The 13,484-nt window shown below is 39.8% G+C and overlaps 1 protein-coding gene across 1 annotated transcript in view; it reads left to right on the plus strand.

Moving 5' to 3' along the window:
• The window catches only part of Mob1b (MOB kinase activator 1B), a 38,082-nt gene that overhangs the window by 918 nt on the left and 23,680 nt on the right, over window positions 1–13,484 (plus strand). The window lies entirely within an intron of this gene.

The following is a 13,484-nucleotide window of genomic DNA, read 5'->3' on the forward strand; positions in this document are numbered from 1 at the left end:
CCTCCTGGTGCTCTGGGTCCCAGCCTCTCCGTCCTCCTGGTGCTCTGTGGCTTTTCCTCCCCGTCCTCCTGGTGCTCTGGGACCCTGCCTCCCCGTCCTCTTGGTGCTCTCGGGGTCCTGCCTCCTCGTCTTCCTGGTGCTCTTCGGGGGGGGGGCTGCCTCCCTGCCCTCCTGTTCTGTCGGGTGCCCTGCCTCCCTGTCCTCTTGATGCTGAGAGGCGGCTGCCTCTCAGTCCTCCTGGTGCCATGGACCCCAGTGTCGTCTCTGTCTTTTTGTCTCTTTCTCTTGATATAGATGTATGTGTGTGTGTATGTGTGTGTGTGTTTGCAAGCTCACCTCCCACTCGTGTGTGCAAGTGTGTATTTCCACACTTACCTCCCACTCCCCTGACTGTCATCCAACGCTTGCAGGTCTCCCGGCTCAGTACCAGCTGCCCATTGCTGTTTTCTGAGTCCCAAGCCTGGAAGATGGATTGTTCTTATCTGGCTACCTTGGACCCCTTTAACATCTCTGTTAGGTCTTAGGGCTGAGAACTTGAGAGCTGAGTTCCATAGAGATGATTTCATAACAGGGCTGCTTGAGGGCCGGGGGCTTAAGCACCCCGCTGCTTGCAGTGTTGTTGTTGTTGTTTTTTTTTTTTTTTTTTGTAGAGGTTAGTATATTTTTTTCATTCGCCTTCCAGGTAGGATGTGGGTAATGTGTCCAGGGCTCATTTAGGTTCACTGGGCTGCAGTTCTCCAGTCCTTTGTTAACTCCACCTTCAGTGTTACATTTAGTGTTGGGCATTATTTTACTCACCGTGTATTTCAGACCAGTTTGAGGTGAAGATGGGGATCAGGGCACAAAAATAAGACAGGGATTTGGAACTTGAGGTCCTTGAGGTTACACCAAAGAGTAATTCTTTTGAAAGCGTTCTCAGAGTCACCTGGGTGCTTAGAAAGCTAATTTAAAACCAAAATAAAAACAAACCCTTCAGAGTTGTAATCCACCTCATAAATGTTCCTTTATTGTTGTGGAGCAAACAGCGTTTAGCCATTCCTTCCTGTTCAGATTCTCTTTCCCTGCCCCCATAGTATCAGTCTCTATACTGGAAGCACCCCCACTTGCACATGCTCATGTCTAGGGTACCATTTCTTTTTGGGTGTCGGGGCAAAGCTGAACATGACGAAAGGCTCACCCTGGACACATTCTCTCTAGGCACCGGTCTGGCTTGTGTCAGCCTGCCTGACGCATTTGAACTCAATAGTAAATTTATTCCAGGGCAGACCCAGAGTTTGTCAGTAGTAGAGGAGAGAAATCTGGTGGCTTGTACAGTAAGTTGCCCGGCTCATAGCTTACCTTTAATCAACATACCTAACAACTCCCATGCTGAGTGGAATTTGACATTGCTTATATTCTGTTCTCAAGACTGTAAAAGCTGTAAATCAGCAATGTGGATGGTTGCTGCTGACAGGCTTGTGTCTTTGGGAACTCATTCGCTAACATGGTTGAAGTGCAGGATGGCCGTATCTGGCTGAAACTTGGTGATTGGAAAGGGGCTAGTGCGCCTTCCTTAACACAGATGTAATGGAGTCCTGTTTTTATGTGGCTCAGAATTAGGTGCAGACATGTGGTAGATTGGTTCATTTTTTACCTGATGAATATTAGTTACATAAGACAATATAGCTATAACTAATGTGACCATCTAAAGAGTTTGTACTATTTGGGGAACAATTTTTCTAGCAAGTTCACAAATAGAAAGCTTTCCAGGTAAGGATTGCCCGTAACCTACTCTCAACAGGTTTTGCCTATCAGTTTAACAGTTCAAAAATGTTAATCTAAAGGGAGCCAGGCATGGTGTCATGCAACTTTAATTCCGGCATTTAAGAGGCAGATTTAGGTGGATCTCTATGAGTTCAAGGCCAACCTGGTCTACTTAGAGAGTTCCAAGCTATCTAGGGCTAATAGTGAGACCCAGACTAAAAAAGAAACAAAAATATTCATTCATATTCATTCTCTCTCTCTCTCTCTCTCTCTCTCTCTCTCTCTCTCTCTCTCTCTCTCTCTCTCTCTTGATTTTCGAGACAGAGTTTCTCTGCATAGCTCTGGCTGTCCTGGAACTCACTCTGTAGACCAGGCTGGCCTTGAACTCAGAAATCCCCTGCCTCTGCCTCCCAAGTGCTGGGATTAAAGGCGTGCACTACCACTGCCCGAGAAACAAAAATTTAATCTGGCAATTTTTATTTGAAGTTTATTTTTATTTTAAAGTTTATTATACAGGGGAAGGAGAGAAAGAGAGAAAAATTAATTAAAAGAGTTAAATACAGATATCCTCTGGTTCTTGGAACCTTTTTGGGACGGTTACTGTAAGATAAAGCAGAGGAAATAGGCTAGTGAGAGATACGGGTAGAGCACAGTTGAGTCATGTCTGAGAAGGACCGCTCCAGTGATTACAAACCCACACACAGCCTTACTGTGGTCCAGCACTAGCACAGACACTGAGTATCATTTATGATAAGGTAGACAAGCTTCCTGCCTAGCGGAGTTTACATTTCACTCAGTGACCATACAAGGATTAAGTGTCAGTAGATGAGTGTGGAAGAAAAGATGTGCTGTGGAACAAAGTAAGGGGAAGGGCTTTGGCTAGGGACTGGAGGCCCTCAAGGGCACTCCTCCATACTGATACTGTTGTCTAACTTCTGTACAGATGCTCAGGGTAAATTTTCCTTGTACTATGTGAAAAGACTGGGCTAAACTGTGGTTGTGTTGTGTGTACATTGGCTTCTACATGACTGCAGATTAAGTTGAACTTCCAGATGCTGAATATAGAAACTGGATAAAACCTAAATTAGCTTTGTAGACCTGATTCCTTAAATGCCTATGTGGAGAGTATGGGTACTCCAGAGACAGTAGACTATGTATCAGTCTTTTCTAATAGCCGTAGCGCACTCAGGAGGTTTATGATAAAAAAATGGCTGATACTTAGTGAAAGGTAAGAGTTCTCAAAGAAAGGGGAAATAGCACATTTTACTTCTCAGCAGATAGGCCCTTCAAAGTTCACTATTCTACTGGAGGGACAAAATCACAATTACCAGTTACTGGTCCAGTCTTTGGAAAACAGGTCTCTGTTTTTGTAGGTTTTTGTTGGTGGTGTTGGTGGTGGTTTTTTATTTTTTTATTTTGTAATTTATGTATGTAAAATGCAAAGAAATTAGAATAAAAGTGATTCCTAGTAATTAGTCATCAAAAAGTATGTTGTGTTCTCTTTGTTTCTAGCATTTTAAGATTCTTTTGAGAAATAATGAAAAAATGAAAATATTCTTTCCTAATATAAGGCTTTTTGATAAAGTTAAAACAATGTAGTTAACTATGTATCAAAAGATGGTTTAGGGATGTGAGTGAGTATAAATCATTCTATTTCTATACAGGAGAAACAAAAGTGCTTTGGGAATGGAAGAAAGGAAGGAACTACATTTTAGTTACTATGCTGGATACCTTCCATCTTTCTATTGTAACAATAACAATGTAAGATAAGAGACCCAGCCTTTTATTTGTTTTTCTTTGTTTTTTGATTTCTTGTTTCTCAAGACAGGGTTTCTTTATGTACCCCTGGCTGTTCTGAAACTGTTCAGACCAGGCTAGCCTGAACTTCAGAGATATATCTGCCTCTGCTTCCCAAGCGCTGAGATTAAAGGTGTGTGCCACCTGCAACCAGCTGAGATCCAGCATTTTATATGAGTTTATATTCATGTGCTTTTCTCTCTTCTTGTCCTCTTTTTCTGTGTCTAACCCACCATCCCTATTTTTCATTTTTAAACAAATGAGTTAACGGATTTTAGTGCATTATTGTCTTACTCTATATTATGTTAATTAATAGCAAAATAGTAACTTGGTGAATGTTTACTGTGAGCTAGGCACTAGGTACTTTAAAAGTTTACTTATTTTTATTTTATGTATGGGAATGTTTTGCTCACATTTTTTGTGAACCATGTACATGCAGTGCCTGTGGAGGTCAGAAGAGGGCGTTGGATCCCCTGAAACTGGACTTACAGATGGGTGCTTTGAACTGAACCTGGCTTCTTAGGGAGACCTGGAAGTGCACTTAGCTGCTGAGCCATCTCTCTAGCCTGGGCACTCAGTACTTTAAAGAACTTAGTTAAAAGACTAGCAGGACTCCAACTTTTTAGATAGGGAAACTGGCACAAAAACATCATGCAGTCAATAAATGGTATAGCTAATTTGAGCCCTGGAAGTCTGGATCTAGGGATATGATCTATATTTTGTCTGTAACTGATTCAACATCATGTTTATGTTTTATATCTACCCTCCCCCGCCCCTCATGCTGGCTAGGGCTTCTGCTGGCAAGGAAGGTGTTCTATCAGTGACCTAAATCCTTAGTCCATATAACATGTAATTTTAAAAGGTGGTTTTTAAGACAGAGCTGTTTCCAGAGAAGTCTCTGTTAGCAGGTACTATGTTTGTACTGGTAGAGCCCTTTTTAAAAAAGGCTTTGTCACTAACACAACAGGAAGACAAAGAAGAAACTTTAAAACTTAATACTATAACTCATTCTTACATTAGTATTAAATTAGTTTACTGGAGATATTACAAAGCAGGAAAAGAAAGAAAATAATTCCTGGTAGTCATGCTGGTACATGTCAGTAATCACCAGGAAGCAGGAAGACTGCCAGTTTGAGGCCAGCCTGTGACAGATACTAAGACCTTGCCTCAAAAAGTTAGAGAATATAATTTACAACTAGAGCTTCACAGATAACTATAGTTTGTATTTTTGGGTATAAATTTGCAAGTATTTTCTGTCACATTATACAAATTGATAATTTACTACCAATAAACAAATGGATCCTTTCCATATGTAGGCATGTCAGTTTCTTTGTGATGGTTCGTATAGACTTTTGGGCCAGTGAAACGGCTCAGCTGCTCAGAGGAAGTGCATGTGAGCCTGATGAGAAGAGTTGACCAGGACCCATCATGAGGCTGTGTTTGCCAAGGCTGGGTCCCAGCGCTATGCTAGAACATCATCCCCAAAGCAGCCCCTTTAGCAGATTAACCTTTCAGGGAGTACTGCCCATGTTCAGACTACAACACTAATAAATGTAAGACTTTTTATAATATCTCCAATTTGATAGTAAGCTGTAAATAATCATAGAAGAATTAATTAGAATTCTAGTAATTATTATAACAATAATTAAACCTTATAACAATAATTACAAATTGCAGCTGTAAAATCTTTCTTTTGCTGAATTGTTTGACATTTTATTTTAGCCAGGCATGATGGTGCAAGCCTTTAATCTTAGCACTTGGGAGACAGAGGCAGATGAATCACTGAGTTTGAGGCTAGCCTGGTTTACAGAGTGAGTTCTAGGACAGCCAGGGCTACACAGAGAAACCTTGTCTTAAAAACCAAAACCAAAAACATTTTTTTTTTAATTTTAAAAGTTTTCTACCTTTAAAAAGACTATTCAAAGATTTTACAGATGTTCCTTACCTAGAGATCCTCTCAGTAACTTTTAACATCTCAGAGTAACACACACACACACGCACACGCACACGCACACACGACACACACAGACTCAGTCCCCTGTAGTGTTGGAGATGAAACCCCAGTGAATGATCAAGAAGCTCAGTTGCCAGCGTCACAGTTTTTTAACTAAAATATTTCTTGTCTTCTTTCTTCTTTCTTTTTTTTTTTTTTAATTTTTTTTTAAAGATTTATTTATTTATTATATATGAATACACTGTAGCTGTCTTCAGACACACCAGAAGAGGGCATCAGATCTCATTACAGATGGTTGTGAGCCACCATGTGGTTGCTGGGATTTGAACTCAGGACCTCTGGAAGTGCAGTCAGTGCTCTTAACCACTGAGCCATCTCTCCAGCCCTCTTGTCTTCTTTCATGACCTTTACCCTTGAGTACTGTGGCCATTTTTATAAAATATTCCTTACTTTTAGTTTCTCTGATGTTTTCTTGTGCACATAGGTTATGTGTATAGGACAGAGATGTCACTGAAATGGTGCTCGGGCTTTGTTTGTTTTTATGGTATCTGACGAAATTTGTTGGAATCTGTGTATTTATTTATTTCTGGTGTGTGGTGTCTGTTGTCCTGTGCCCCCTCCTCCTGGGTTACTCTGTGTAGCCCTTGATGTCCTGGAACTTGTTCTGTAGACCAGGCTAGCCTCATACTTAGAGATCTGCCTGTCTCTGTCTCCCAAGTACTGGGATTAAAGGTGTGTGCCACCACCTGGTTATTACTGGTTGTTTTAATTTTGATGTTTAAGTTATCTACCAGGATCTTTTGCTGTTATTTTACCTTTTTATTCCTCCTTGTAATTAGCATTTTGTATAAGTATTTTGATTCTGTGTAAGTGGTTCTGTCCTCATTCCAATTTTTACTCACTCCCTTTAGTGTCCTTAATTTTTATCCAAATTATTTTTATAATGATTGCAGGGGTTCTAATTCTCTCATCACCTGCAAATTTATATAAGATTTATTGTAAGGAAACTTAGTTTGTATTAAGATATGGATGTTTTGTTCCTCTAAAGTTGATAATTGAAATACAATCACCAATGTATAGTTGAGTGCATATTAGAAGGTAGGACCTGTGGGAGATGGATGAGTCGTGCTGTTATGAGAGGCCTGAACAGCCTTGCTTGTGCCTTTGTCCTTCAGCCATGTGAGGAATCACACAGTCTGCTGCTGCTGTTTTGGTTATTATAGTGTTGTTCAGTCTAAGATAATAAAAGGACTGGGGTGTAACCTTGGAGTTTCCACCTAGCCTCTTTGTTTGCAGAAATCACGACTCTGAGCCTTAATCATATATGAATAAATGCTTGGGCCATAAGTTTTGGCTTGTTCCACAACTAGCTTGTTTGTAACTTATTTAACCCATTTATTCTAGGATATGTCTTCCACACAGCTAGTTACCTCTCAGATTAATGCAATTGCCTCTTCCAGAGTTTGGAATGAATTTCCCTCTCGCCTGACTCAAGCGGAATCTTTTCTCTCCTGGATGTCCTGCCTGCTAATCCTGCCTCAGCTCATTGGCCATAGGATTTTTTATTGACAGATGATGCTTCCACACAGAAAACAAGAGTCTCTCTACATTTTCCCCTTTTAGTCCAATACAAGGTTCTTTGTCTTACATAATAAATTATATACCATAAGAATGATTATGAAAACCATCAGGTGAGAATTAGACTCATGATGTCTAGTCCATTTGTATTTGGTAACTTTGGAGAAAGTACTCTACTGTCTATCTTATCTTGGTGAATTTAGAGTTCTGCACTTAAATCATTTTCATTCAAAACTTAGATTTACCTTTAATCTCAGCACTTGGGAGGCAGAGGCAGGTGGATTTCTGAGTTGGAGGCTGGCCTGGTCTACAGAGTGAGTTCCAGGACAGCCAGGGCTACACAGAAAAACTCTGTCTCAACAAAACAAAACAAAACAAAACAAAACACCAAAACCCCCCCAAAAACAAAAAACAAAACATATTTAAAGACTCAAGAATATCTTCTTAGACCTTAAAGCATTTTCTCAAATCGTAAGCAGTTTAAGCTTAATTGTGAGACTGTAACCATCTAGTCTTCAACCCTATAAGAGACCTGAGAAGGAATAATTATCACTTGAGTATGCAGGAAGTGCTGGCAAGCAGCTTTCAAGACTAGAAATGACAGAGATAGTTGGTTGCCTGGAGAATGACTTCAATTTTCTCAGAGTTGCTGGAGTATCGTCCTCAGCTTCTGGCGCAGACTGTCTGACAGACCTTTTCTGTGGAGCAGGAGCTATGAAGCACTTGCCTGCCGTGTCCTTGCAAAGCACAAAGCTTAGCAGTTGACGTCCCTGCATTCCATTTGTCCATCTAGTTGGACAGCACATTGTCAGCCGTTGAAGCAAGGACAGTTTCTTGCTCAGTGGCCAACTTGTCACATTTGAAGCAAATTTAATATGGATTTTTTTTGATGCTCATCATCTTTGAAGAAAAATGGGGGTGCTGCCAAGAGCAGACCTGTCTCATTGTCAAAAAAGCCATTTGTTTAATAAAACATCCTTATATGACATTTTCTGTGATCTCTGAGGTTTTTGAAGAGCATTTGTCTATCCATAGTATATTTGAATTGTTTGAGTCTAGCTATTTTTGTTCAACTTTGAAAACATCTTATTGTAATTAGCTAGACTAGTATCTAACTTGACAAAGAGTTTGATTTTTCTGACTACTAATTTGCATTGCATTTCATACTTACCCTGAACAGTTTGTAATAGCAGATTTCAAAAGGACTAGAACTTAATATTGCATAGGTACAATACCTTAAACGATACTTGAAACATATATACATAGTATGGTATATCAATATATAATTCTAAATCTTTATCAGTATACAAAGTCCATATTAGTGTAAACAAGTATAACTTTAATTTTGTATCAATATACAAAGATCTATATCATATAAGATTTTTTGGCTAGTAGTAGCTCTATAGTTTTCAGAGTAGATTCAATACTCTACCCTTTATTCCCTATAATTTTCCCTTCTCTCCTCTTTCCTCCTATAACACTAGGTAGGAGAGAAGGAAGGATGAAGACCTCCCTCATTGTGTTTCTTCCCTGTCCAGGATCATAATAACTTGTAACCATCCCCTTAAACAATGACAAACATCCATCATTGAATGATCCAAAGCCATCTACCTCCACCTCTTGGGAATGGGGTTGTCTCTCTTGAGAAATTTCTTTCTGCTACCTGGGAGTGTCGTTTTCTTTTTGAGCCACCCCTCTAATTTGGGATATTGATCAGTCTTAAGAAAGTTAGCTGTAACATTTGTTGTCCAGTCTGCATGCTGAGAAAGTTCAGGGCTTAATTGAAGTTCTTGCTGGAACAATATGTGATGCTGGACGATCTACCTCACCGTTTGGTGAAGCAGTTGATGAGATAGTCTGAGATGTGATGTAGCAGGATGCTGGAATAAATATCTAAGCATCTCAGCATCCTTGTAGCATCTTCGAGGTGAATCTTTTCAGGGCTGCTTTTTTGGTTATTTTTCTGTGTGAACATAAAAACATTTTACAGGCAATACACATTTCTGTATTGACATATGTATGGAATGTGCAGTGTGCACAATTTAGCTAAAGATGATTTTCTGCACTTGTTTGAGCAAGTAAGGCATCTGTCTTTCTTTATAAGTCAGTTTGGATTGTATAAGCAAACTGTAATATAAATGTCTGTATTTGCCATTTGAAATGATGACATGATAGATAAGTCTTGAGGATTCTGTAGCCAACAAGATTTATTGGGTATGCATAGCTGAAGTTCTGACTGCAGACATTTTAATGTCTCTGAGGGCTTTGATTCCACTCAGTGGAGAATATATTTAGAAAACAAAATATTCATGCCATATACACCTACTGCTACAGATGTCCTGCTGTTCCTAAGTCATTTCCCTGGACACTTCTAGAACATAGATCCCCATACAAATGCATGTCCATTAAAAACATCTGTATGTATGTATTATACAAGTTTGCAGCACTCAGGCCTGTAACACAGGGTTTCTTCTAGCCTCCCCCTGTTCTTCACTTTCTTAAAATCTGTCTTCCTGTTGTCCTCCGTTACTTATTTGCTACCTACTGGTTTTTTTTGTTTTTTGTTTTGACTTGTCTTGGTTACCTTCCTTGTGACCTGGGCACTAGCTGTTCTGTAGATGTTCCAGGTTATTGCCCCTTACTCCTGTGTGTAGCATTTGTGAATGTCTATTGTAGATATCTTAAGATTGAAGGCAGTATGAGACTCCATATGAATGGTATTTGTGGATCTAGGTAATCTGTTGTTTTTTCCTATGTAGTTTGTGCTTAGTAACAATTCTCAGGAACTATTGGTGGAGCTACAGATTCTGGGTTTATAAAAAGTTTCACTCCATAAATTATACTTGTATGCAACAATGATATGAATATTACAGCATTTTGATGACTCTTAGCGGCTGTTATTTTATAACAATTCTCAGCATTTCTAATAAATAATAGACAATTTCTGTACTTTTATTATACTGTGTATTAGTGGTACTCTGTTTTTTCTGAGATTAGAAACTAAACTTGAAGAAAACTAAGAATTTGAAGGAAAGCAAGTATCTGGCCCTATTTGGATAATTTCATAGGTAAATAGCATTATTGTTAGCTTTTGTTGTTGATATTACTATTATTGTTATTGTTGTTATTATTATACAGTGTTTTGCTTTGTATTCAGAGGTCCTGGAGCTTACTATGAAGCCCAGGCTAGCTTCAAACTTGGAATGATTCTCCCTTAGGCTCCAGAGTGCTGAGGTTACACATGTATGCCACCTCACCCGTGCAGCTTCTTTACTGCTTAATTTACGTATTTGTGGGTCAATGTTTTGGTTATAAGTATGTATGTGCACCTTGTACAAGGCAGTGCTCATAGAAGTCAGAAAAGGGCATCAGATCCCTTGGCACTGGAGTTACTGATGGCTCTGAGCTGCCTGGTAGTTGCTGGCAATCAACCTTGAGCTTTTTGGAAGAGAAGTAAATGCTCTTACTCACCAAGGAGCTGTCTTTCCCCCTCCTCTTACTGCTGTGTCTAGTGGAAGGTTAAACATTCTGCTATTGCTACTTGTTTGAACTGTCTGCCCAAGTTGTTCTCCTTAATGTGAAACTATATTGGACTGTTTTTATGTATATGTTCTTTGTGGAAATAGAGTAGCAAGGTAAAGCCATAGCAGTGTAGAAAAGAGTAAGTTAAGTAGTAGAAATGGTAGGGGTAAAAGTGTTGAAAGACACATTTTCTGCTATGTTGATATTTTACTTTAGGTAAGGAAATATCAGCCAGTTATGTACCTCTAATCAAAGCTTCTCAGGAGGCTGAGGAAAGAGAATGACCTGAGCCCAGGAATTGGTGACCAGCCTGGACAACAGAGAAGATAATAGTGGGCTTGTTTTTTTGTTTTGTTTTGTTTTTTTGATGTATATGGGGACATTTTGAGACAAGGTTTCTTTGTGTAGTCCTGGCTATCCTGGAACTCGCTCTGTAGACCAGGCAGGCCTGGAACTCACAGGGCTACAGAGATCACCTGCCTTTGCCTCCAGAGTACTGGGATTAAAGGTGTGCACCACCATCACCCAGCAAGATCCAGTCTTGAAAGCACAGAGAAGAACAAAAAACAACTCCCAGTTTTGGCTAATAAATCCTCTGTAGGAATCCTGAGCAGTAAGTCAGAGACACAAGCAGCAGACCTCAGAATAACTTTCAAAATGTGTAGTTTGCTTTTCAGTGGCTCAAAAGTGCTATCTAAGAGTCTGGAGTAACACAGCAAATTGAGTTTTTGGTGAAGAAGGGATAGTGGAATTAGTCTTGTGAGTAAAGACTATCACCATAGGAAACTTTTAAACAACTGTTTCAGGAGTTAAGTCTAATGCTATGGCAAAGAAATTCTCTAAAGAACATGAAGGTCATGTTTTTGCTTATTGCTGTTGGACCCCAGGCCACAAGGAAGGTAACCAAGATGGGTCAAAAATCCTACTACGTAGCAAATAAATAATTGAGTTCAATTTGGGAATCAAGTTTTGTACTGACAAGAAAGTGAAAAATGAGCCGGGCGGTGGTGGCGCACGCCTTTGATCCCAGCACTTGGGAGGCAGAGACAGGTGGATTTCTGAGTTCGAGGCCAGCCTGGTCTACAGAGTGAGTTCCAGGACAGCCAGGGAGGGCTATACAGAGAAACCCTGTCTCGAAAAACCAAGAAAGAAAGTGAAAAATGGGGGAAGCTAGAATGAAGCCTGTGTACAGGCTTGAGTGGCACACACTCAATAGAGACAGACACACACAGACAGACACAGATGTTTAAAATGGCCGTGCATGTACATGGTTATCTGTGTTCTAGCAGTGTCCAGTGACAGGGCTTAGAAACAGCAAGACATCTGTAGCAGTAACAGTATATGCCACCTATATTCTTAGTCTTTATTTCTTTCAGACTTGTGTGAAGGACAGAGAGAAATACTTACTCTACTGGATTAATGGGAGACTTGGATGATTGAGTGTATACAGACATGAATCAGAGTCCTTATAAACACGGCCATTCTCCATGCTGTGAAATGTCTAAGCCTTACACCTGAACTGTTTCCATATTCAAAATTTTGTTTGGTTGTCTTATGAATTATCTTATTACTGTACAACGCTTGAAACATTTATTGGACTCTTCTAGTATGTAAAGCAAAGTATTGGTAGCTGATTGAGGAAAGGGGGGAATTTAGAAGTAAATAAGATATTCTGCCCTTAAGAATATTAAAATTGTAGCATGGATATACTTTTTTTTTTTTTTGGTTTTTCGAGACAGGGTTTCTCTGTGTAGCTCTGGCTGTCCTGGAACTCACTTTGTAGATCAGGCTGGCCTCGAACTCAGAAATCCGCCTGCCTCTGCCTCCCAAGTGCTGGGATTACAGGCGTGCGCCACCACCGCCGGGCATGGATATACTTCTTAGTAGTTGTTTTTAACTCATTAGTTTCAAACTCACTAATAGTGGTTAAAGTTCCTTGACTTTATACATGCTTTATGTAAACTTATTTGAATATATGTGTGAAATAGTTGTAGACAGTGTATAATAGTTATAAAATATCTTTAGTGTGTTCAGATATTCTAAGTAGCAAGAACTGTGATTAGGGCTCAGATTAGGGCTGTTTGTATTGGGTGTCAGGGACTGAGCTTACTAGTTTCTAGAATCCTTTTTGTTGATTTTTTTTTTTTTGAGACAGGGTCTCACTATGTAGCTTTAGCTGTCCTTGAACTCATCACATAGACTCAGATAGGTTCAAACTCAAAGAGATCTCTGCCTGCCTCTGCCTCCTGGGTGCTAGAATTAAAGGCATTAGCCATCATGCCTGGCTAGCATCCATTTTTATTTAATAGGAAAAGGAAGGGGCTAGAATTTGGTGTCTACCTGTTTCTTATAGTTCTTTTTACTTAAGAGACTGAAATGGGCATGAGAACATCTTTAGAAATGGTCCTTATTTACTGTGCTAGCTCACTAGCTCACCAGGTCAGCATTCGTTTCCACCGTGTCTGTCCTGCTTCGCATTACACTGCCATTTTATTTGTCCGAGGCTGCCTGTCTTTGTCAGTGCTGTTCCTGTTATTCTGGCTGGCTGCTACTTCCTCAACACGCTCATTCTTTTAGTTCAGGATCTAACTCTTTCCCCTGGCTTGTGCCCTTTCACAGGTCATTAGATGTCATTTCAATAGTCTTTCTAGTCTTTTTAAGTTTATTTTTTAAATTTTAATTTAATTTTATGTGTATGAGTGTATACCAATCAGTACACCACTTTGTATGCCTGGTGCCAGAGTTGGCCAGAAGAGGGCAGCCAATCTCCAGGAACTGGAGTTACAAATGAATGTGAACCACCATGTAGATGTTGAGAATCAAACCCAGGTCTTTCTGGAAGAACAGCTAGTACCTTAACCACTGAACCATCTCTCCAGTTCCTTCCTTG

Source organism: Grammomys surdaster, unplaced genomic scaffold, assembly GCF_004785775.1.
Source record: "Grammomys surdaster isolate TR1022 unplaced genomic scaffold, NIH_TR_1.0 125928, whole genome shotgun sequence".
Classification (NCBI taxonomy): Eukaryota; Metazoa; Chordata; class Mammalia; order Rodentia; family Muridae; genus Grammomys; species Grammomys surdaster.